General features: G+C 43.7%; 1 long non-coding RNA gene and 1 pseudogene across 3 annotated transcripts; one reads left to right on the forward strand and one right to left on the reverse strand.

The window, feature by feature from the left end:
* Nucleotides 1–552: 552 nt before the first annotated feature.
* Nucleotides 553–24,657, reverse strand: LOC116275455. Of its 3 annotated transcripts, XR_004184569.1 has the most exons (3): nucleotides 24,479–24,657; nucleotides 6,670–6,869; nucleotides 553–1,034 (listed from the first exon to the last, which is right to left on the reverse strand). It is a non-coding gene; the product is annotated as an uncharacterized LOC116275455 (long non-coding RNA). The 3 variants fall into 3 exon arrangements; XR_004184564.1 differs by lacking the exon at nucleotides 553–1,034 and having other exon boundaries at nucleotides 6,253–6,869; XR_004184565.1 differs by lacking the exon at nucleotides 553–1,034 and having other exon boundaries at nucleotides 6,253–6,869; nucleotides 24,450–24,657.
* LOC116275452 lies at nucleotides 3,177–4,691 on the forward strand (annotated as a pseudogene).
* Nucleotides 24,658–25,929: the final 1,272 nt, after the last annotated feature.

Here is a 25,929-nt window from a genome sequence, read left to right on the forward strand (position 1 = left end):
TTCTAGAGAGCATCAGCTGTGGTAGTATGAAGAGGAACTGGTGGTGGGTGGGGCCCTAGAACTCTCAAGAGTATATGTCCTTTGTCTTCAGCTACCAGGGTGGGTAGGGAAGGACCATCAGGTGCAGGCAGGGCTAGGGATGTCTGAGCTCAGACTCTCCTTGGGAGGGTTTTGCTGTGGCTTCTGTGGGGGATGGGAGTGAGGTTCCCAGGTCAATGGAGCTATGTTCCTAGGAGGATTATGGCTGCCTCTGCTGAGTCACGCAGGTTGTCCAGGAAATGGGGGAAAGCGCAGTCACAAGCCTCATCCAGCTCCCACACAATCCAAAGGGCCGGTCTCACTCCCACTATGCCCCGCTAATGGCACTGAGTCTGTTTCCAGGCAATGGGTAAGCAGGGCTGGGAACTTGCCCCAGGCTACCTGCCTCCCAGGTGTGAAAGAAAAGGGCTTGAGTTCTTCCCAAACCCGTGGAGTCTGCAAGCAGGATTCACACCCTCCCCCAAGTTCTGGTCAGGAGGCTTCTCAAATGCTTCAAATTGTTACAAAGTGCATCTGGAGACTTTCTTCTGTCCGTGGCATTTTTTCCTGCACCTCTGGCCACCCTCTCAAACAAGTCCTGTGATGCCAGGCAGGAATGGCCTGCTTAGGGACTCAGCGAGCTCCCAGGGCCTTTCCCACTGCTTCTTCTACCCCTGTATTTCACTCGGCTCTCTAAATTGACTCAGCTCCAGGTAAGGTCGAAATCCTCTCCCAAAAACTAGATCTTTGGTTTCCTTAGTGGCGGCATGTGTTCAAAAGCAGAGGATCTCCCTTTCCCACTTCCACAGTTTGGGCACTCACAGTATTTGGGGTGTCTCCCAGGTCCTGCAGGAGCAGTTCACTTCCTTCAGAGGGTCTGTGGGTCCTCACAGGATTCCTGACTTATTCCTGCAGTCGTTCTGGAGCTAAAATTCACCATGCGAGCCTCCACATGCTGCTCTGTCCATCAGAGTCAGAGTTGCAATCTAGTCCTGCCTCCTCAGTGATGAACTTGACTGGTTAGGCATATTGACAGGTATAAAATGAAAAAAGAATATATGAAATTTACAAATTCAGTTTAAAATTCTAATATAATTATGTTGTATAAGCTTATAAGTGAGACTGTTTAAAAGAGTTTAGATAGTTCTACCTGAGTTACTTGAACAATAATAAAAGATCCCCTTAAACTGAATTATTATTTTATATAAGCTCAGTTTATAAGTATACTATTCTATCTGTAAATCTATATAATAGATTACATATAATAGACTTACAGATAGAATAGTATACTTATGAACTGAATTTTAAGACTTAAATAAACCTAGGTATTGAGTTTTAAATTAATAAATTAAATATTAACTTAAAACCTAAGCTGCTGTAAGTAGTCTTTTTGTGCTCACAGAATCTGCCCTCAGACATGAAAAAAAAAATTACATGACACTATTGTTATCTACATTTAACAGATGAAGAAACTAACACTCAGAAAGGTTAAGAAGCCAGAGTCAGCTCCATGAATGTCTGGCTCTAAAACCTGTGTCCCCACTTAACATATGGCTTCCTTGACTGACCAACTCCCTAAAGAGCCAGGTGACTTGGGAACAATTAAATAAAATGTTTTGAAGTAACTTTACCAAGGTCTGATTATATGTATTATAGATTGATTTTATAGCTAAGCAGTCAATTTCACCTTAAGAAAAGAGCATTTTTTGGCTCATGTAGCTGAAAAGTTTGACTTCAGACATGGTAGCGTCAGAAATGGTAGTTACAGACTGTGTTGGCTCCATTCAGAGACAGGCTTTCTTTCCCTTTGTGCTACAAGACAGCTGGAGCTATCCCTCTGGGCTAAAGTACAGCTAAAACATGGACTGCCTCTCTTCTAATTGTTCTCACAAAAGAATCATTTCATCTCACTGATATGAGTAGGTCATGGGTCCATTCTGGAACTGATCACTGTGACCAGGGGAAGGTGATGCTTTAATGGTCATGCCTGGGGTCAGAAATTGACCCTTGGAGTTTGGGGTGGAGTTAACTATTCCATAAACATATGGACTGAGAGTAGGGAAGGAGCGACCTTCCTTGAAAAGGGTGATTGGATGGCAGGCAGCCAAAATAGATGCCCACTATAGGGGGCAACTTTACCTCTCTTACTTTAAAGTTCTTTGTAGTACCTCACTATATCATTCATATTTACTGCTGACATTTCTCTTTCTTTTGGCCAAGAATCATGATACTACACTATAACTTAATTGAGCGTCGTTTATTTCTCCTGTGACTGCATGTCAAAGGCAAGGGATATCTGTATTGCTTTTCTTCAGTGACCTACGTAAATGCTTGTCTAAATGAAAAAAACCTAGATTACAGGAGACTGGGTTTGTTACGTAAGAGAAGAAATGTTGGAAAAGTGTTTTTAGGGAATTGTAGGTGGCAGCTCTGTAGTGTAAGGAGGAAAAGTCAAATTCACTAAACGCTTATTGATAACTTTCTTTGTGTTAGGCTGATCTGTCTTGGGGACAGTGTTCCAGTGGCCTTCAAAGAGCAACCAGTCTGAGCCAGGTGTGGTGACTTGCACCTGTAGTCCCAGCTGCTTGGGAGGCTGAGGTGTGAGGATTTCTTGAGCCTGGGAGGCTGAGGCTGCAGTGAGCCATGATTGTGCCATGCATTCCAGCCTGGGTGGCAGAGCAAGACCCTGTCTTAAAAACAAACAAAAAACGAAGAGTAACTAGTCTAGAGGAAGAGACTGGATGAAGGGTATTGGTTACTGTGATTTGGTTTTGGCCTAGATCTAGGTTATTATGGATTGCATAGAGCTTTGGTAATAGACTGAGTCCTGGAGAAGGTTTGGGTTGCCATGTATGATGTTGGTTGGGTTTAAGGTTCTTATTTTTCATTTATTGAGCATCCCTGTCAAATTCTTGACACCCGGAGCCTGGGGCATGGGAATGAGCAGGTAAGAAGACTCCCAGGATAGGCCCCGGTCTTGATTCAGGGTTACACCCATTACTCTGTTAACAATGTCAGGAACCTAGCTAAAAATAGAGATTGAGATACCCACCAAAGCACAGACATAGGGGCAGACTGGGATAAAGCAGAGACCCACGCTGCCAGGCACCCAGTGAAACAGTGCATTTTCCCAAAGACAGCATGACTGCTGAGATGGAAGCATTACTGCCCAGTTCCAGAGGGAGGCTGTGAAGGGTGTCTGGGCTTCAGACTCAGTTTAGTAGAATTGCGCATACTTTTTACTTTGGCTGTGCAGAGGAAAGACATCTATAAAACATTGCACTCATTTGGAAAACCTGACTGTGGTCATTTTGAAGCCAAGGCTTGCTTAGAAAGTGTGGAAATTGATAAAGTAAAGGAAATTGATAAAGTAAAGATCTGTGCAAGGGTTTCCTCTGCCTAATCCTCCCACCTTCCCCATTCAAACCTAAACTCGAGCCTGCTGCTCTCCAGCCTAGCGTTGCTCTTGCCATGGCTCTCAGCGATGCTGACATGCAAAAGCAGGTAAAGCATATGATGGCTTTCATTGAACAAGAAGCCAATTAGAAAGCAGAAGAAATAGATGCAAAGGCAGAAGAAGAGTTCAACATAGAGAAAGGTCGGCTTGTGCAAACCCAAAGACTAAAGATTATGGAATACTATGAGAAGAAAGAGAAACACATTGAGCAGCAGAAGAAAATTCAGATGTCCAATCTGATGAATCAAGCAAGGCTCAAAATCCTCAGAGCGAGAGATGACCTTATCACAGACTTACTAAATGAAGCAAAACGGAGACTCAGCAAGGTAGTGAAAGATACAACCAGGTACCAAGTGCTGCTAGATGGACTGGTTCTCCAGGGTTTAGTACCAGTTGCTGGAGCACCAAATGATTGTTCGTTGCAGGAAACAAGACTTCCCTCTGGTAAAGGCTGCGGTGCAAAAGGCAATCCCTATGTACAAAATTGCCACCAAAAACAATGTTGATGTCCAAATTGACCAGGAGTCCTACCTGCCGGAGGACATAGCTGGTGGAGTTGAGATCTATAATGGGGATCATAAAATAAAGGTTTCCAACACCCCAAAAAGCCAGCTGGATCTCATAGCCCAGCAGATGATGCCAGAAGTCCGGGGAGCCTTGTTTGGTGCAAATGCCAGTAGGAAGTTTTAGGACTAAGCCTCAGGAGGTGGAGCTCGTTCTCGGCTCTCCTGCTGTGATGTGGAAGATTCTGATATTTGAAGAAATACGAATGTTTCTGTAGCTTCCTCTTTACTGCCCCCATATTGCTCTGTATTTATCAGTGATGCCCCCTGTCACTAACACCTTGCCTAATTGTTCACAGTGGCGGAAGGCTTCATGTAATATGATCAGGACCCACCTCTAGTTCATCTGAAAGTAACACAGCATCCGTTTGGCTCTGCAGCACTAGGGGAGGGGGCAGATGGTGGCTGCATGGGCTTCCTGGGTCTCCGCTCTCCGTCTGGCCTAGAGGTGATGTGTTTGGTATTCTCAGCCCTGCAGTTCCCACTGTGGAGGCTTAAGGCACATGTGGCACACCACTCCTTCCAGCAGTTGTTGCTTCACTGTTAACCTGTTTAGGCCTAGAAGTTTTCTCTCACCTGTACATGTGATTTAAAATCTAAGTCCTGAATATGCTTTATTTATTAAAAGAGTTATGTGGATTTTTTAAAAATGTGGAAATTACGTTCATGTTATACTGTCAACAAAGATACAATTTTTTAAAAAAAAGAAATAAAAAGAGAAGAAGTAGAATTTAAAAAATCTTTTTAAGTGAAAGTATGGGAAAATAGGAGCAGAGCTGGGAGAGGAGCCATGCAGACCCCAGGAAAGAACAGCTCATGTTCCCTTTCCCTCCTACCTCCCTGGAGGCAGGAGCTAATAAGGGAAGATAGCCTCTGTGACACTCCTTTCTCAGTGTATGTGGGTCTGAGATAAAGGTGGAGGGGGACTTCTTCTGGGAGTGAAGAGGGAGTAGCCTACCCTCCTGGACAAACACAAACCCTGATGTTGTTATATCTGGGCTGAGGACAGCTGTCCATTTCTCACCACTTCTGTTACGGTTTTCAAGAGAAACAGAACAAATATATAATCTATTTGTTCTGTTTCTCTTGAGAACCCTAATAGAGGTTCATTATGGAAATTGGCTCACATGATTGCAGAGGCCAAGAAGTCCCACATTATGCTGTCTGCAAGCTAAAGAACTAGAAAAGTATGTGGTGTGATTCAGTCCAAATTCAAAGGCCTGAGAATGAGGGTAGCTGATGGTATTACTAGCAGTCCAAGGCTGAAGGCCTGAGAACCGGAAGTGGGTGGGGGGTGGTGCAGAGAACTGCTGGTATAAGTCCTGGCGTGTGAAGGCCTGAGAATCAGGAGCTCTGATGTTCAAGGGCAAAAGAAGATGGGTGTCATAGCTCAAGAAGGGAGAGATAAAACTCTTTCTTCCTCTGTCCTTTTTTTTTTTTTTTTTTTTTTTTTGAGACAGAGTCTCACTCTGTTGCCCAGGCTGGAGTGCAGTGATGCAGTTTCGGCTCACTGCAACTTCTACCTCCCAGGCTCAAGTGATTCTCCTGCCTCAGCCTCCTGAGTAGCTGGGATTACTGGCGCCTGCCACCATGCCTAGCTAATTTTTTGTATTTTTAGTAGAGACAGGGCTTCACCATGTTGGCCAAGCTGGTCTCAAACTCCTGACCTCATGATCTGCCCATCTTGGCTTCCCAAAGTTCTAGGATTACAGGCGTGAGCCACTGTGCCCGGTTGCCTTTTGGTTTTACTCAGGTGGACCCTTAATGGATTACATGATAACTGCTCACACTAGTGTCAGTGGATCTTTTTTACTCAGTCTGCTGATTCAAATGCTAATCTTCTCTGGGAACACCAGCATAGACTCACCCAGAAATAGTGTTTGACCAGCTGTCTGGGCATCCCTTAACCCAGTCAAGTTGACATATAAAATTAACCATTACAAGTCTGCCCCTTGGGAACTTGGCATCCATATGTATCTCCTTAAACCATAGTTAGTCTCCAAATAATAACAATAACAAGGTCATAATTCCACTTAACATGATACAACCATCCTGCATGCAACAAAAAATGCAGTAATCCCTTTTCCAGAAGAGGAAGTAGTCTGTGAGTGATGTGTAGTCTTCTGATATCCCATACTTAAAATACTAAGATGTATTTTAAGTATCAACAATACTAGTACTTAGAATACTAGTATAAACTCAATACATCTTATGTTACATGATAAGGGATAACAAAGGAAAGAAAACAAAGACGTTTGTTTAATATATGTATACATACACACATTTTTTTAAAAAAATAGGAATGAAATACTCTTGACAATTAGTCTTCTTTTCTGTAACCGATGACATGGTTGTAGCTCAGACTTATAACTACCATCTTCAACTACACATTCTGTATTCCCTTTGCCTTCAGCAAGAACCTCAGCTGGTCTTGGTTCTTAACCTAGGAAGCCAGGGTTGGTTTGGGGGTGGAGGGGAGGTAAGCCAAACCTTCATTCCTAAAGGGTCTGGGCCATTCATAGTCCTGCCTGGTATGGGTTGTTGTAGTTTTCCATTGACTTTAACCACAGGACACGGTAATACTGAGACATTCTAAGGGATCTCCTGTGTTCCAGACATATTCTTTCTTACCTCTTTTATGTCACATTTCCCCATGGTAGTCATGGTAGTCCCCAGCCAACACCATAACTCCCCTATTGGCCTGTTGACTCAGAGGCATGAGGGGAGCCCAAAGTGGTTGGGTGGCAGTCTTAACTTCTAGTTCAATGGAATTTAGTTCAATTGTGTCTCCTGGTGGAAGCAGTCCTCCCTCTGGATCCAGCAGAGCATACCTTTGTAGAAACAGGAAGCAAAATTTTTGTTAGTGGATCACTAGGGAATTAGTGCGTGGTGCCCTTCCCATTTCTACCCCTTGATTCCTGGACCATAAATCCTGACTATGGGAGAAACAGTACTGTATGTTGGACATTCATTCAGAGCCATACAGCCTTCTAGAGAACCTTGCCTCTGCCTTGCAAAGTATTGCCACTTAGCTGGCTCTGTAAGTGAGTCTTCAAAAGACCATTCCACCATTCTATCAAGCCAGCTACTTCAGGATTGCGGGGAACATGACAAGACCAATGAATTCCATGAGCATGGGCCCACTGTTGCACTTCTTTGGCTGTGAGTTGAGTTTCCTGGACAGAAGCATGTTGCATAGAATGCCACAATGGTGAATAAGGCAAGATGAAAGTCCCTGGATGGTAGCTGACAGAAGCATTGCATGCAGGGAAGGTGAATCTGTATCCAGAGTAAATGTCTATTCCAGTAAGGACAAAATGTTGCTCCTTTCATAATGGAAATGGTCCATTATAATCAACCTACCACCAGGTAGCTGGCTGATCATCCTGGGGAATGGTCCTATATTGGGGGCTCAGTGTTGGTCTCTGCTCTTGGCAGATTGAACACTCAGAAGTGGCTATAGCCAGGATGACCTTGGTGAGTGGAGGTCCATGCTGCTAAGCTACACATAACCTCCATCCCTGCCACCATAGCCACTTTGTTCATGAGCCCATTGGGTGTTGACATGGGTGGCTGGGGAAAGAGGCTGACTGATAACCACAAAATGGATCACCCTATTCGCTCAGTTATTAAAATCCTCCTCTGCAGAGGTTATCCTTTGGTGAGCATTCATATGGAACACAAATATCTTCATGTCTTTTGCCTATTCAGAGCAGTCTGTCCACATACTCCATCCCCATATTCCTTTGTCACCAATATTCCAACCATGTTCCTTCCCAGTCCCTGGCCATCCAGCCAAACCATTGGCTATAGCCCATGAATCAGTATATTATCGCACATCTGGCCATTTCTTCTTCCAAGCAAAGTGTAGAATCAAGCACACTGCCTGTCGTTCTAACACTGGGAAGATTCCCGTTCAGCACTGTCCTTCAAGGATGTCCCAGAGAGGGGCTGTAGTGCTGTACCTGTCTACTTTCAGGTGGTGCCTGCGTATTGTACAGAACCATCTTTAAACCAGGCCCAAGCCTTCTCTTTCTCTGTCAACTGATCATAGGGAACTCCCCATGAGCCCATAGGTACATGTTGAGAGATAGAAAGAAAGCAGTGTAGCAAGAGCGACCATGGGCATTTAGGCCACTTATTCATGTAACTCACTAGTGCCTTTAGGGACTGCTCTGGCCTTATTACATACATAACACTTCTATTTGATGATGGGGAGCTGCTATGCACACACAACTTTATGGCTTAGTGAGTCGGATAACACCTCGTTCATGATGGGCAGCTCAGGTAACATGGTAACTTGGTGGCCTATGGTAGGTGTTTAGTTTCTACTAAGGCACAGTAGCAGGCTAAGAGCTGTCTCTCAAAAGAAGAGTACAGTCATGCACTGTGTAATGTTTCAGTCAGATGGGCCACGTATACTGCTGTGGTTCCATAAAATCATAATACTGTATTTTGTACTGTACTTTTCTAGGTTTAGATACATGAATACTTACTGCTGTGTTGCAGTTGCCTACAGTATTTAGTGCAGTAACATACTGTACAGGTTTATAGCCTAGGTGCAATACCTAGTTGTAGAGTAGGCTCTGATATCTAGGTTTGTGTAAGTAAACTGTATGATGTTTGCACAATGGCAAAATCGCCTAACAACACATGTCTCAGAACATATCCCTGTCATTAAGTGACTCACGACTGTAGTTATCTGCCAATAATGTCAAGGTCTTGCTCCAAAATCCCAAAGGCCTGCACTGTGATTCACCTATGCACACCTGCCAAATAGGCTCCCAACAGCATCCCTATCTGCCATAGACTCATCAAGCACCATAGGATCTGCTGGATCATATGGTCCAAGTGGCAGAGCAGCTTGCACAGCAGGCTCAACCTATTGTAGAGTCTTCTTTTGTTCTGGGCCTCATTTAAAACTAGCAACTTTTTGGGTCGCTTTGTAAATGGACCACAGTAACACAATCGAATAGGAAATATGTTGCCTCCAAAATCCAAAGAGGCTCACCAGGTATTGTGCCTCTTTCTTGGTTGTAGGAGGGGCCAAATGCTACAACTTATTTTTTACCTTAGAAGGGATATGTCCCACACCTAGTGGACATAACCTATGTCCCACCTCTAGAAATTCCACTGCATAGAAGGCTCCTGAATTTTAGTAGCATTTATTTCCCACCCTCTGACATGCAAATGTCTTACCACTAAGTCTCAAGTATACTTCTTGCTCACTAGGTCCAATTAGCATAATGTCATCTATGTAATGGAAGAGTGAGATATCTTGTAGAATGAAAAGATGATCAAGATCCCTGAAAACTAAATTATGGCAGGACTGCGAGTGGATGTACCCCTGAGGTAGGGTGGCGAAGGTATATTTCTGATCTTCCAGCTGGAAGAAAACAGTTTTTGGTAGGCTTTATAGATGGGGTGGCAAAGGCATTTCCCAGATCAATAGACGCATACCAGGTACCAGAGGATGTGTTCATTTGTTCAAGCAATGAAGCCACATCTAGTATAGCAGGCGCAGTTGGAGTCACCAGTTGGTTAAGCTTATGATAATCCACTCTAATTCTGTAAGATCATTTGTCTTCTGCACAGGCCAATTAGGAGAGTTCAATGAGATGTAGTGAGAATCACCACCACTACATCTGGTGTCACTAAACTCTGCAATGAAAGGAATGCAGTATTGCTTTTGTTTTACTGTTTTCCTAGGTGGAGGCAGTTCTAGTGGCTTCTAGTGGCTTTTTCCATGATAATATCATTGTCAGGGAACCAAAGTGGAGGTTCTACCAACTGCTAAGTATATCTGTTCCTTATGCATCCTGAAACTGGGGTAATAACCACAGGATGGGTTTGGGGACCCCCTGAGCCCACTGAGAGATGGACCTGAACTAAAATTCCATTAATCACCTGGCCCCCATAATTCCCTACTCTGATTGAGCGCCACAGTGACATTTTGGGTCTCCTGGAATCAAGGTCAGTTCAGAGCCAGTGTCCAGTAGTCTCTGAAAGGTCTGGTGATTTTATTTTCCCCAGTGCACTTACTGTGATTAAAGACTATAGGTCCCTTTGAGGAAGGCTGAGGGAAAGACGAACAGCATAAATTTTTGGTAGTGCACCAAGATCCTTCCTCCAGGGGACCTAGATTTCCCTTAATTCAAGGGGTTCTGGGTCTGTAAACTGGCTCAAGTCTGGGAATTCATTGAAGGGTTGTGACTCTTTTTAAAAATGATTTGAGCTAGACTTATTGTTCACTTGATCTGGAACCTTTCTGCTTATACAGATCACTTCTAGGAACACCATGATTAACTAGTTAATGCCATAAGTCTGCAGGAGTCAGGCTATTCCTATTGCTGCTTTGACTCTGCTGTCCATTATAGTAACTATGCCCACCATACCTTTGGCAGTTTAGTGCTGCTACTTGGCCCCTGCCACCACATAATCTAATTACTGTGACTGCCTTTGTTTTCCAGTTCAGTGGCTGTGATTCCCACTGTAAGATCTGGCCTACAGAAGAGAGTGATCAAGGATGTTGGAGATCCCTTCAAAAATTTCATTTATTTATTTATTTATTTATTTAGAGACGCAATCTTGCTCTGTCGCCCAAGCTGGAGTGCAGTGGCATGATCTAGGCTCACTGCAACCTCTGCCTCCTGGATTCAACCAATTATCCTGCCTCAGCCTCCTGAGTAGCTTGGATTACAGGCATCCACCACCACACCCGGCTAATTTTTTGTGTATGTACTTTTAGTAGAGACGGGATTTCACCATGTTGGCCAGGCTGGTCTCACACTCCTGACCTCAACTGATCTGCCCGCCTTGGTCTCCCAAAGTGCTGGGATTATACTCTCATAAATTTATTTCTAAAAGTATTGTGCAAGATGTCTTCTGGACTCTCTTCATATGGGTTAGTAGGTCTTAAATGACAAATCCATTGTAACGTTCCAATTTCCCCAAGCCTTTGAATCCCTTCCTCTACATTAAACCAGAGAGATCGGGCATTTCCAACTTGCATCATCATGGGCCACCTTTTTCAGCCAAAAACCAAACAACTAGAGCCCTTTCTAACTTCCCCAAGCGGCAACATTAAATGCAGAATCTCTGCTTAGTGGGCCCACATCAATAAATTAAGCCTGTAAAGGAGCAGGATTGAAAAATAATAAATTAGGCCATCCAACTCTATGTTCCCTCTGCCATTATTATATACTCCTAATATCCATTCCCACACATGTTCCCCAAATTTATGCTTGTATAAGAAGAAAACTCAAGTAATTCTTTTGGAATACAACGTACCTTCTCATGAGCCATACCTCACTTTAGGGGTCTGCTGGGACTTGAGTCTAGTTAGGGGTGTAGAAGAAAGAGGAGTGGTGAGGATGAGTCCTGAGAAGAATCAACATGATCTTGCTTAGCAACTGCTTTAGTGGAGGCCACTACCATCCCTCAGGAAATTTAGGATTAATCCCATCGGGCAGAGGTAGAAAAGCCAGTACCACTGCAGTCAGGGAGGCCATTTTTGTTGGGAGTGAGGAGGCCACTTTTGCTGGGGTTGGGGAAGCCACTTCTGCTGAGAGTAGGCAGGCAACTTTTTCTGGGGGTGGAAAGAACTCTTCCACTGGCAAAGGAGACTTATCAGAATTTAGGACTCAATGTCCTCAGCTTCATTAGGATCTTCCCCTAAGTCATTGGATGGGACATTATTTCCCAATCAATACCCTCACTTCAACAGTAGGCACCTTGTAAGGCTGGGTGTTCCATTTGCATTGTAATTCAGCCAATTACAAGATGAGATCTTCTGTTTCATTTGTAGCAATTTCAGTCCTGAGGTTACAGGAGATAAGGCTCTCCCTCAGGGCACATGTAGAAGCTCTTAGACCATTTATGTGACGCTCAAGCTGGTAATTTGAATCTCTGAGCTCATCCTCCTCTTTCACCATTTTGTTCAATGACATTAGGAGCAACCAACCAATGGCATTATATTCCTTGGTTTTCCAAAAATGTTTGAAAGTATCATATACAGAGTTACTTAGGTTCTTACTTCTTATATTTGGTAAACTAGGAGCATCTAATGCATATCCTTATAAATAGCTCATGCAATAGACTACTAGATATAGAGTCCTTAGCATCTTGAAATCTAAGGAGATTGAAGAGCCAATTCCATAAGCCCCAAAACCAGTTCAGAAAACTCATCCTTAAAATTCTGTTCCTCTAGAACCACTCTCAGTATAAAAATCTGCATTCATCAGCGTTCTTGAAAAAACCAGAACCAATAGGATATTTACATAGATATTAAGGGCAGATGTATTATAAGAATTGATTCAAGTGATTGTAGAGGCCAAGAAGTCCCACGATATACTGCCTGCACAAGAAATCACATGATATACTACCAGGAAATATGGTAGTGAAATTCAGTGTGAGTTTGAAAGCCTGAGAACCAGGGGAGCCAATGATGTAACTCCCAGTCCAAGGCTGGGGGCCTGAGACCCAGGTGGCTGCTGCTCTGACTCCTGAAGTCTGAAGGCCTAAGAATCAGGAGCTCCAATGTCCAAGGGAAGGAAATGGATGTCCCAGCTCAAGAGAGAGAATTCTCCCTTCCTCTACCTTTTTATTCCATTCAGATGGGCCTTCAATGAGTTGGATAATACCTGTTAACGCTAGTGTGGGTGAATCATTTTTACTCAGTATGCTGACCCAAATGCTAATCTCTGGGAATACTCTCAAGACATACCCAGAAATAACGTTTTACTAGGTATCTGGGTCTTCCTTAACCCAGTCAAGTCGACAAATAAAATTAACCATTATACCATTCAAAGTCTGCCAGACACATCCTCTGACGAGGTGCCCAGCTTGGGGGTGGAAGACACCCAGTATAGGAAGTAGGTATTTTGAGAGCACATTCAAGGCAGACTTAGGAAACAAAATCCCAAAGGCAGCCAGAAGAATACTAATGTGAATCCTCCAAAAAGGTTATCTTCAAACTGGGTATTCATAACTGGGGATGTCCAAAAACATTTCCAAGGAATATGTGAACATATTTAGCTTTAAGGGAATCGATTTCCAAATCCCGATCTTTACCTTCTGCATGTACTCTTTTCAAAAACGAATCTTCCTGAGAGGAGTAACATCAGTAATACAGCATAATAGGACGTTCTCAGACCTTGTTCTTCCGTAGACACTGACTTAATATATGGTCCAAAAAGCTTTTATGAGAATTCTAGAAACTAGTACCTGAGGCAAGCTCAAAGTCAAGAACAGCTATATTAAAATGGGTAAGAAAACCCATTTTCATTTAACTTACAATAGCCCTTTCCCAAAGCCAGTACGGCTTGGTGCTTTCAGGAGTAAATGCTCAACTTGATGCTTCTACCTTGCAAGGGAAACAGAAGAGTAGAATGTGCATCCAACATTCAGGCTTTTCAGAGGGCTCCCTGAGGGACTGGTTTCTGTCTTGCCTGACACTGAGTGCTGATAAAGTAAAAATACTCTGAATCCCTGGGAACTGCCGAGAATAAGAGGTATCAACAGCTTGTTATAGACCCTGAGAACTTGCAGTACTGTAGACAGACACCAGAGGGAGGAAGAGACTACAAGCTTCTGAAAAGACATCAGCAAACCTCTTGAATTGGGAAATTACAGGCACAAGCCCAAGAATACATATCTCCAGAAAAGGTTTGAGAGACCACTCCCCCAGACTGTTGGTTGAGCTGAATGTTAAAGGTTTTCCCCTTTATGAAGACAATCCATAAAAACTAGAAGATATGGTCATTTTTTCAAATCCACCAACTCCTGCAAAAAATAACAAGACATATGATGATAGTGGGAAACATGATCCAATCAGAGGACCAAATATGTCTCAGAAATGGAACTCTAAAGAAACAGAGATCTATGAATTACCTGACAATGAATTCAAAATAATCATCTTAAAGAGGCTCAGCGGGCTACAAGAGAATCAGATAGATAAATGAAACCAGGAAGTGATATGTATAAACCAGAATACCAACGAAGACGCAGAGACTGGGTGCAGTGGCTCATGCCTGAAATTCCAGCACTTTGGGAGGCCGAGGCAGGAGGACTACTTGAGCCCAGGTGTTTGAGACCAGTCTGGGCAACATAGTGAGACCCTGTCTCTAAAAAAAAAAGACAAAATCTATTAAAAAAAGACCAAATGGAAATTCTGGAGTTGAAAAAAACAATAACTGAATTGAACAATTCACTAGAAGGGATCATAACAGATTTAAGTGAGCAGAAGAAAGAATCAGGAAATTTGAGACAGATGATTTGAAATTACTAAGTCAGGGGAAACAAAAGAAAAAAGATGAAGAAAAATTAAGAAAGCCTAAGGGACTTATGGGATACAATGTATGATCCAAAGAAGCCAACCCTGAGACACATAATAACCAAACTGTCAAAAGTCAAAGAGAGACTCTGAAGGCAGCAAGAGAAGAGTGACTCATCAAGTACAAGGGAGCTCTTATAAAATTATCAGCAGATTTCTCAGCAGAAAACTTACAGGACAGAAGGGAGTGGGATGATATATTCAGAGCACTAAAAGAAAACCTGCCAAGCAAGAAGAATATTCAGGAGAACTGTCCTTCAGAAATGGGGGGAATTTGGTTTCCAGTCCAGCATGTAAGGACCTTAGAAGATAATACTCCCATCTAAACAAGTTAAAAAGCTGAGCAACAACAACAAAACCAAGCAATAGGTGAACATCTCTTCTTAGATTTGTTAGAGGAATGAGACCACTAGGCAGGTTGCTGCCTCCAAAATTGGAGAGACAGGAAAATACAGAGAGTCACAAGTTACTGGAAATGCAACACATGAGCAGAAGCCTCTACAGGATGTTTGAAAACAGGAATAGGAAAACCTAAACAGTAACTGACCCAATTTTTAGAGAATCAGTGTGGACAACTCAAGGAGTTAAAAACTCCACCAGGGGCCAAGCATGGTGGCTCACACCTGTCATCCCAACACTTTGGGAGGCTGAGGTGGGAGGATTGCTTCAACTCAACAGTTTAAGAACAGCCTAGGCAACATGGCAAGACTCCGTCTCTACAAAAACTTTAAAAATTAGCTGGATTTGGTAGTGCACTCCAGTAATCCCAGGTCCTCAGGAGGCTGAGGCAGGAGAATCGCTTGAGCCTAGAGGGATTGAGGCTGCAGTGAACCATGATCATGTCACTGCACTCCAGTCTAGGTGACAGAGCAAGACCCTGTCTCAAAGAAAAAAAAAAACACATTTCAGGGGTATTGATTATGGAGACCCCTCAACACTTTTGTGATTTTTATCTCTCAGAGCTCTACCAGATCCTCACAGTGAATCTCAGAGAAAAATCCCTTCATGCTTCTTGCAAAGGGAGGGGAAATAAACCATTTGTAGTATGCCAGAACATTCTGTTGTTTTTAAAAAGGTCTACCCTTAGGAGAAATAATTTTGCCAGAGCCTAACCTATCTTGGGGAAGGGAAATACCCAACTCCAGCAGGCTGTAGCTTCCCATCTGGGGGAAAGGAAATACCAACTCCAGCTTCCTCTAGGCTTCCCTGTAGGAGAAGGGAGATACCCAACTTCAGTCTCCTCTAGTGGTTCTGCCCCCACCTAAGGGGAAAAAACACAAGCTGAGAAGCACTGGTGAAGTTCACAGTCCAGACCCACAGGCTTACCAAAAGATTGAGACCTAATAGTAGAACTGCAGAACACTTCTCCTCCTGCAACACCGCACTGTTACGTTACTAAAGATCTATATCTTTTTTTTTTTCTTTTTCCAAGACGGAGTCTCACTCTGTCGCCCAGGCTGGAGTGCAGTGGTGCGATTATAGCTCACTGTAGCCTCGAACTCCTGGGCTCAAGTGATTCTTCTGCCTGAGCCTCCCAAGTAGCTGGGACTACAGGCAGGCTCAGTTAAGGTTTTGTTTTTTGTTTGTTTGTTTGTTTAGAAATGGGGTCTCACTCTGTTGCCCAGGCTCTAAAGGCCTATTTACCACAGTTCCATTTACCCAGTACAAAATGGCTCATTTTTTTCCAACAAAAAAATTAGAAGACACACTAAAAGGCAAAAAAACACAGCTTGAACAAATAGTGCAAGCATCAGAGCCAGACACAGACATGGCAGGGATGTTGGCATTACCAGACTGGGAATTTAAAACAACTATGATTAATATGTTAAGAGCTCTAATGGAAAAAGTAGATAACATGCAAAAACAGATGGACAGTTTAAACAGAAAGATGAAAATTATAAGAAATAATAAAAAAGAAATGATAGAGATAAGAAAAAAACCACTAACAGAAATGAAGAAACCTTTTGATGGACTGATTAGTACACTGCACATGGCTGGAGAAAAAAGAACCTCTGAGCTTGAGGATATGTCAACAGAAACTTTGAAAGCTGAAAGTGAAGAGAAAAAAAACGTGAAAAAAAATGAGAAAGAATATCCAATCACAAAAAATGTAATATAGGCATGATGAGAATACCTGAAGAAGAAAGACAGAAAAGAACAACATAAACATTTGAAGCAATAATGCCTGAGAATTTCACCAAATTAGTGCCAGACACCAAACCACAGATCCAGGAAGCTCAGGAATCACCAAGCAAAATAATGCCAAAAATAAACAAACAAAAAAGCTACACCTACACATACAATATTCAAGCTGCAGACAACTAAAGATGAAGAAAAAACTTTGAAGGAAGTCAGAGGATAAAAAGCCACTTACCTACAGAGGAGCAAAAATAAGAATTATATCCAACTTCTCCTCAGAAATCACATAAGCAAGAAGATAATGGAGTGGAATACTTAAAGTGTTGAAAGAGAAAAAGCCAAAGTTAAGGTTAAGGTTTTGTTTTTTGTTTGTTTGTTTGTTTGTTTGTTTAGAGATGGGGGTCTCAGTCTGTTGCCCAGGCTCTAAAGGCCTATTTACCACAGTTCCATTTACCCAGTACAAAATGGCTCATTCTAGGATTCTATACACAATTTGGAAGCAATCAGATTGAAATAAATAATAAAAATAATAAAAATTATATCAGCAATCAATGAATTGAAAACAGGAAATCAATAGTGAAAATCAACATAACCAAAACCTGTTTCTTTGTAAAAATCGATAAAATCATAAGCTTCTAGCAAAGCTAGCTAAGAAAAAAAGAGAAAAGACATAAATTATGAATATTGAAAATGAAAGAGAGATCAATTCAAATCCCATGGATGTTAAAAGAATAATAAATGAATATTATGAACAACTGTATGCCCACAGATTTGATAACCCAGATGAAATGGACCAATTTCTTGAAAGACACAATCTGTTAAAACTCACACAAGAAGTAGACAATCTGAAACAGGCTTGCATCTGTTAAAGAAACAGAATCAATAAATAATAAACTTCTCAAACAAAAAGTACTAGGCTTGGATGGATCCACTGGTGAATTCTACCAAACATTTAAGAAAAAATTATACCAATTTTCTAAACATCTTCCAGAAGATAGAAGCAGCTCATTCTATGAGGCCAGCATTACCCTAATACCAAAACCAGATAAATACATTACAAGAAAACTACAGATCGATTTGTCAATTTAAAATAAATAAATAAATAATAAAATTTAAAAAGAAAAATACAGGCCATCTCTCACGAACATAGATGCAAAAATCCTCGACAAAATATTAGCAAAGCACACCCAATGATGCATTAAAAAAAAATTATATACCATGACCAAATGTGATTTATTCCAGGCATGCAAGTCTGGTTCAACATTAAAAACTCAATTGGCTGGGCATGGTGGCTCATGCCTGTAATCCCAGCACTTTGGGAGGCTGAGGCAGGTGGATCACCTGAGGTCAGGAGTTTGAGACCAGCCAGGCCAACATGGTCAAACCCCGTCTCTACTAAAATACAAAAATTAGCTGGGTGTGGTGGCACACACCTGTAATCCCAGCTACTCAGGAGGCTGAGGCAGGAGAATCACTTGAACCGGGAGGTGGAGGCTGCAGTGAGCCGAGATTGCACCACTGCACTCCAGCCTGGGCGGCAGAGTGAGAGTCTGTCTCAAAAAAAAAAAAAAAAAAAAGTATTTCACAAAATCCAACATTCGTTCCTGATAAAAACTCTCAGGAAACTAGAAATAGAGAGGAACATCCTCAACTTGATTAAACAATGTTCACAAAAACCCTACAGCTAAATATTATACTTAATGGTGAAAAATGTGAAGCATTATTTTTGCTAAGATCAGGAACAAGGCAAGGATGTCCTCTTCACTATTCCTTTCCAACATTGTATTGGAAGTCCTAGTTTATGCAACAAGACAAGAAAATGAAATAAAAGGTATGCTGATCAGTAAGGATGAAGTTAAACTATTGTTGTTGGTTGATGACATGATTGTCTATATAGAAAATCCAAAAGTATCTACAAAATAACCCCTGGAACTAATAAGCAATTAATTATAGCAATGTTGCAGGATACAAGGTTAATATACAAAAGTAATTTGCTTTCCTATATGATAGCAATGAACAAGTGGAAATTAAAACATACTACCATTTATATTAGCACCCCCCATATTGAAATACTTATGTATAATCTAATAATATATATGCAAAATCTCCTATTTTGTGGATATGATATAGTAACAGTGTGGTATATTGTTTGAATATATAAAGAAGAGTAATGTAAGAGTTTTATTGTAAAATGACAATATCGGCCTGGCACGGTGGCTCACACCTGTAATCCCAGCACCTTGGGAGGCTGAGGCAGGTGAATCACTTGAGGTCAGGAGCTCAAGACCAGTCTGGACAATATGGTGAAACCCCATCTCTACTAAAACAAAAATACAAAAATTAGCCGGGCATGGTGGCGGGCACCTGTAATCCCAGCTACTCAGGATGCTGCTTGAACCCAGGATGTGGAGGTTGCAGTGAGTCGAGATCATGCCACTGTACTCCAGCCTGGGTACAGAGCGAGACAGCATCTCAAAAAAAATAAAATAAAATAAAATGGCAATATCACATAGCAGAAATTAAATCTCCTGCAAATATTTGAATTTAAGAAGATAAATTTGTAACTTCAATCTAAAAATAAGCAAAGAGATAGTTTTTCAAATTCTTTTTTTTTTTTGAGACAGGATCTTGCTTTGTCACCCAGGCTGGAGTACAATGCTGTGATCATAGCTTACTCATTGCAACCTCGACCTCCTGGGCTCAAGCAATCCTCCCACCTCAGCCTCCTGAGTAGCTGGGACTATGGGTGTGCACCACCACACTCAACTAACTCTTGTATTTTTTGTAGAGACAGGGTTTTTCCATGTTGTCCAGGCTGGTCTCAAACTCCTGAGCCCAAGCGATCCACCCGCCTTGGTCTCCCAAAGTGCTGAGATTACAGGTGTGAATCACCAGGCCTGGCCTCAAAATTCTTTTGGGAAGTATGTGAGCAAAAAAATTTGAAGATAACTACTCTAGAAAAAAGACAGAGATGTGGAATTCATTTTGAGACAGCGGAGGAAGATGGAAAAACTGATATCCTAGGTTGGGGTCAACACCACCCTCGTCTTGAACCATAATTCAAAATCAAGCTCTTTGTCCATGACAATTGTGAGGCACTGGGATCCAGTCCTTTATGAGGAGAATAGGACAAAAACAGTGAGTCTGAGAAGAAAGGAAATCCATTACCACTTAATAAACGTGCTTAAACCTTCTCACCTACTGCTTTATGCAAACATGTATGGAATAACTTTTGTAAGAGATTGCACATTTTAAGGGGAAATTTGTGATTCCCCTGCTCCCTGATAAAAACTGGGTAAAGGAAAGCCCAAGTAAATTGACAGGTCCTTACCAGCTGTCATTTCAAAGCATTAGTCAAGGCCTTTGACAAGCAAAGTGGGGACTGGGCAAGCTGGTTGGAGTTTGGGCCCAAAGCCTGGGCTGGGAAAGAGGCCAAGGGACTTAGATGTCTAAAATTCAATTTTAGGTTATGTTGTTATGATTTAAATCCCTTCTCCCCCACTTTCTAAAAAGGTTTATATAAGTCTTGGATTAGTATATTCAACTGCCTACTCAATGTCTTTAGCTGAATGTCTACCAGGATTCAATTTAACACATCCAAAACTGAACTTTTGATTCCAATTTTCTCAGTGCTCCCTTTCTCAGTTAATGGCACCACCATTTATCCAGTCAATTTGGCTAACCTTTATTTCTCTCTGTTTCTCAAACCTCACAGCCACCCCATTAGCAAATCCTGTAGGCTGAATCTTCAAAATACATCCCCTCTGACTACATCTACTTGTTGCTACTACCTGAGGCAAGCCACCATCACCTCTTACCTGGACAACCGCAACTGCCTCTTGACTGTTCTTCCCACTTCCACCCTTGCTCCCCTACAGTTTACAGCAGCCAGATGATCCTTTAAAAATGTAAATCAGGCTGAGTACGGTGGCTCACGCCTGTAATCTCAGCACTTTGGGAGGCTGAGGCAGGTGGATCACCTGAGGTCAGGAGTTTGAGACCAGCCTGGCCAACATGGCAAAACCCCATCTCTACTAAAAACAGAAAAATTACCCAGGCGTGGTTGTGGGTGCCTGTAATCCTAGCTACTCAGGAGGCTGAGGCACAAGAATCACTTGAACCCGGGAGGCAGAGATTGTAGTGAGCCAAGATCATGCCACTGCACTCCAGCCTGGGCAATGGAGTGAGACTCTGTCTAAAAAAAAAAAAAAAAAAAAAGTAAATCAGATCATGTCACCTTTCTGGCCAATATTCTTCAGTGGATCACCACTGAAATAAAACCCAAAGTTGGCCAGGCACGGTGGCTCATGCCTGGAATCCCAACACTTTGAGAGGTGGAGGTGGACGGATTACCTGAGGTTAGGAGTTTGAGACCAGCCTGGTCAACATGGCAAAACCCTGTCTCTACTCAAAATACAAAAATTAGCTGGGCGTGGTGGCAGGCACCTGTAGTCCCAGCTACTAGGGAGGCTGAGGCAGGAGAATCACTTGAACCCAGGAGGCAGAGGTTGCAGTGAGCTGAGATCGCCCCACTGCACTCCAGCCTGGAAGAGTAAAACTCCATCTCAAAAACCAACCAACCAACCAACCCCAAAGTCCTCATGTGATATAAGAGGCCCTACAAGATCTAGCATTCTGCCACCTCTCTGACCTCATCTGTGTCACCCTGGTCCAGCTACCCAGGCCTCCTTGTTGGTCTGCTAACATGGTCCTGTCTCAGTACTTTCGAACTTGCTCAGAAGGCTTTTCTCCCAGATACATGTATGATTTGTTTCCTTATCTCATTCAGGTCTGTGTTCACATATCACTCCTTGAGGGAAGGCTTCAAATGATCTCATCTAAAACTGACCCCCATCCACACTGCTGCTTTCATCCCCTTAGGGTGGTTTTTTTCCCCTTAACACAAATCACCATCTAAGTTTATCACACATTGTTGGTTGCTTATTGGGTTTCCCCCAACAGAATGTAAGCTCCGTGAAGGCCAATCTTTGTTTTCTTATTGCTGCATCCCTGGCATCCAGGAGGTGCTCAGTAAATGAATGAAGTGAAACTAAAGAAGATATGAGTTCCATGACAGGAAACAGCTTGTGGTAGAAACCCTGCACCTGTTGGTTTAGGGGATGTTGACCGTCAGAACCAGAGATAACCTTAAGAACAGAAGAGATCCTGCCAGGAGCTGTGGCTCCACCTGTAATCCCTGCACTTTGGCAGGCCAAGGTAGGTGGATTACTTGAGGTCAGGAGTTCGAGACCAACCTGGCCAACATAATGAAACCCCATCTCTACTAAAAATACAAAAAATTAGCTGGGCATGGTGGTGGGGACCTGTAATCCCAGCTACTTGGGAGGCTTGAGCCGGAAGGATCACTTGAACCCAGGAAGTGGAGGTTGCAGTGAGCCGAGATGGCACCACTGCACTCCAGCCTGGATGACAGGAGTGAAATTCCGTCTCAAAAAAAAAAAAAAAAGAAAAGAAAAAAAAAAGGAATATAAAAGATCCCTGGGGGCCAGGCATGGTGGCTCACGCCCATAATCCCAACACTTTGGGAGGCCAAGGCAGGTGGATCACGAGGTCATGAGGTCAGGAGTTCAAGACCAGCCTGGCTAACATAGTGAAACCCTGTCTCTACTAAAAATACAAAAATTAGCTGGGTGTGGTGGTGGGGGCCTGTAATCCCAGCTACTCAGGAGGCTGAGGCAGAGAATTGCTTGAACCCAGGAGGTGGAGGTTGCAGTGAGCCGAGATCGTGCCACTGCATTCCAGCCTTGGTGACAGAGGGAGACTCTTTCTCAAAAAAAAAAAAAAAAAAAAAAGAAAGAAAACAAAAGATCCCTGGGAATTCACAGAAACCTTGGGGGTGATTACCAGACTTTCTGAAGCATTTGGAAGGGGGAAGATGATGTAACTTCAGCTGACATCTGCATTACAATATATATTATCTTATTTCATTTTAGTATTACAACAGACAAAGAAACAGAAGATCAGAAAGGTGAAGTGACTTGCCCAAGATTATTCAGGTAAATAGCAGAGCTAAATAGCTAAATCAGCTATTTCTGACTCCAGAAACCATATTTTTTCCAAGACCCAGCATAACTGAGGAGGAAACTTGGCAACAAGTGTGTGCTCAGTTAGGCAACGGTTCAAATAATTAAGCAAATGCTTCATAAAGTGACAGCTAATTTGGTATTTTGATATCAGATAATCCTAAGGAGAGACCAAAGGCAGACCAGGAGAAAGGAGCTTAAACAAAAAGTTTTAGGGTGAGGAGCTGTCCTGGGAACATAAGAGTACATCAGCTTCGCTGGAGATTAGGGTGTGGAAGGAATGTATTGGGAGATAAGGTCGGCAAAGGCCAGAATGTGGTTAAGGAATTTGGGCTTTATCATGAGAAAGTGGGGAGTATTAACCCATAGAATAATGTGGTCAGAACACATTTTTAGGAAGATCATTTGGGAAGCCAGGGTCAGGGATACCGGATGGATTTGTTGTAGTAGGACCAGTCAAGGGTTCCCTCCAAAGCAATGTAGTATCTCTGAAACCCTGAAAGGATGAGGTTAAACCCTGCCTTGATCGAAATGTTCACAAAACAGCCACTAGTTGGCAGGAGTGTGCCAATGAATGAATGAGCCAAACTCCCAACTAGCACAGCTTCCCTTCTCTCACTCCTTGAGCTGTGGTGGGATATGATCAGCTGGTGGATAACAGGAGTAGGTGGGAGGGCAATCTCTTCGGAGGAAACTTCAAAGGCCCAGAGGAGAAGGAGAATGTGATCAGAGAACAGAGTGGATGGATGGCTGGAGGATAGGGTTGGAGTCGAGTGGGGCCAGCCGTGAGGGAGAGAGCTTGATCATGAATGACTTGAATTTTCAGGTTAAGAAACACAGACATGGCCGGGCGCGGTGGCTCACGCCTGTAATCCCAGCACTTTGGGAGGCCGAGGCGGGCGGATCACAAGGTCAGGAGATCGAGACCACGGTGAAACCTCGTCTCTACTAAAAATACAAAAAATTAGCCGGGCGCGGTTGTGGGCGCCTGTAGTCCCAGCTACTCGGGAGGCTGAGGCAGGAGAATGGCGGGAACCCGGGAGGCGGAGCTTGCAGTGAGCTGAGATCCGGCCACTGCACTCCAGCCTGGGCGACAGAGCGAGACTCCGTCTCAAAAAAAAAAAAAAAAAAAAAAGAAACACAGACATTATCCTGAGAGAAATGAGGAACCCACGAAGGTTTTTAAGTAGGAGAGAGACATAACTAGATTTGAATTTTAGGAAGATCATCGATTGCAGTGTGGAGAATGAGGAGGAAGGAGGAAGCAGAGCCAGTGAGAAGGCAGTTGCAGTGATCCTGGGAGAGGTGATGAGTGGCCAGCACTAGGGGCAGCAATTGCAACGGACAGACGGGCCAGAATTGTGGGAGACTTATGAAATAAAAATCACAGAATGAAAAAGGGGCCACTAAAAATGTAATTGACAGAAGAGAATGAATATCCTTTCCCTATTATTAAATGCATCCTGAATTGTCAGATCGTCTACCTAAAATTGCACTGGAAGAACTCAGATTTCAGAACTTCTTGGCTTCTAAATTCTACTTCATTCATTCAATAATCCTGACCAGAGTCTGTGGTGGAAAGTGGGGACCAAGGAACGGCTCAGTCCTGTACCTGCGGCAGCTGCCCCCACCCCGCCCGCGCGCCCAGTGTGGTGGAAAGATAGTCAATTCCGGTACAGCGTGGAGAGCGCTTTGATGGAGGAAATACAAGCCGATGTAGTGTCCCCGGGAAAACCTGATCCAGAAGGCTTCCAGGGAGAGGAGATTTTGCGTCTAAGATTTCAAATGAAACATCTCATAACACTGTCAGTGAAACAACTAAGCACTGCTGGGAAAAGATGGTGGCCTGCTGGGAAAAGATGGTGGCCCGGAGAACAGTCCCGTAATCTATTTACCCCTTTTCGTCAGAAACCGTAGGCGTCACCTTATGCGGGATAGGAACCCGGGTGAGCTACGTCCCCAGGGATCCCCAGCGATACACAAGTCACCGTCACCCCCTCCAGAGTAAACAGCATCGCCGGACAAGCAGGCGTCCGGATCGTCCTCAAGGGCCAGCGCCTGGAACCGCCAGGGTGTGATTGGTGGAGTCTTGGAGCCCGCCCCTCGTCGGGCCCAAAACATCGTCTCTGATTGGTGGAGACGCCACCTGGCCCCGCCCCTCCCCAATCTTGTCCGGGCGCCGCCGGCGGCCGGGCTTTGGGGACCGTTGTGAGGTCTGGGGAGGATGCGCCATCGACCCCGGCAGTAGGCGGCCGAACCTTGGTCCCAAATCTTCTACCCCGGGGTGGATTGCGGCCCCTAGAGGAAAGGCGTCAGCGGACCGACCGGCAGCTGTGCCGCCACGGCACTCTGGGACACGCTGAGGGCGGGCCGGGCTCCCTGCGCCTGCGCTGACATTTTGCAGTTTGGGAAATGGCGGTGCTCGGGGACGTGGCGGGAGGAAGCTGCGAGTGGATTGTCGGGCCTTTTCAGACCGGCGTCTGGATCCCCGGGCCGGGGCGGTTCCGGGTTGCTGCCTGGCTCTGCCAACTTTCGGGGCCCTCGCGTACGGCCACCGGCCTCTGAGTGAGGAGCGTCGTAGGAGTAAGATACCCGAGTGGCAACCCTGACAGCCTAGGCCCCAGCCTCTCCTTCTCGCCCTGTCCCCAACCCTCTCCTGCACGGGGACCCGGATAACTCCTTTCCACAGAAGTCTTTTGGGAGCACGTGATAAGGCTTCTTTTCACCTGGCCTCAGCCCTTCATCAGTTAACCGCCCTGTCCTCAGGCTCAGGCAGGGCACATCCTTCTCAATCTGCTCTCCTTTGTGAGATGCAGATGGATGTTCTCATAGATTTTTTATACCTAATGGTAGTGCATATAGGTATTTCCATTTGCTAAGTACCAGTTTTCCTTTGTCAGCTGACCCTCTAGAGACAAATATCCTTGGTGTTTTATTTCCTGAAGTATCTTCTGAGTGCCTGCTCTGCATCAAGCACTGTACTGAATAGTGCTGAGGACCCACAGGAACCAAATCGGCATCTTCTCATGAAACTCAGACTAGTGGCAGAAAACTGGACTTGTGATGAAGGAACAGATGAAGTGCTCTGGAATTCAGGGGTGAAGGAGGAAGATGAGCTGTCTTTAGAGAGGAAACAGTAGCATATAGAGGAACCAGAGGGGGCAATTCCAAATGAAATGAACACCAGGCAGCTTGACAGCTCACTGGGCCCATACAAAGAACGTGGTTCATTTTGTGTGTAGGGGGGAGGGGTGCGGGAGGTGGGTGGAGTTAATGGAGTAGGGGTTGTATAGTACCATTGTTAAAAGCAGGGGTTTTAGCTTATTCACTGTACGACTTCAGGCACATAACCTCTTTGAGCCTGTCAAGTAAAGG

This window comes from Papio anubis, chromosome 1 (genome assembly GCF_008728515.1).
Source record: "Papio anubis isolate 15944 chromosome 1, Panubis1.0, whole genome shotgun sequence".
In the NCBI taxonomy this organism is placed as follows: Eukaryota; Metazoa; Chordata; class Mammalia; order Primates; family Cercopithecidae; genus Papio; species Papio anubis.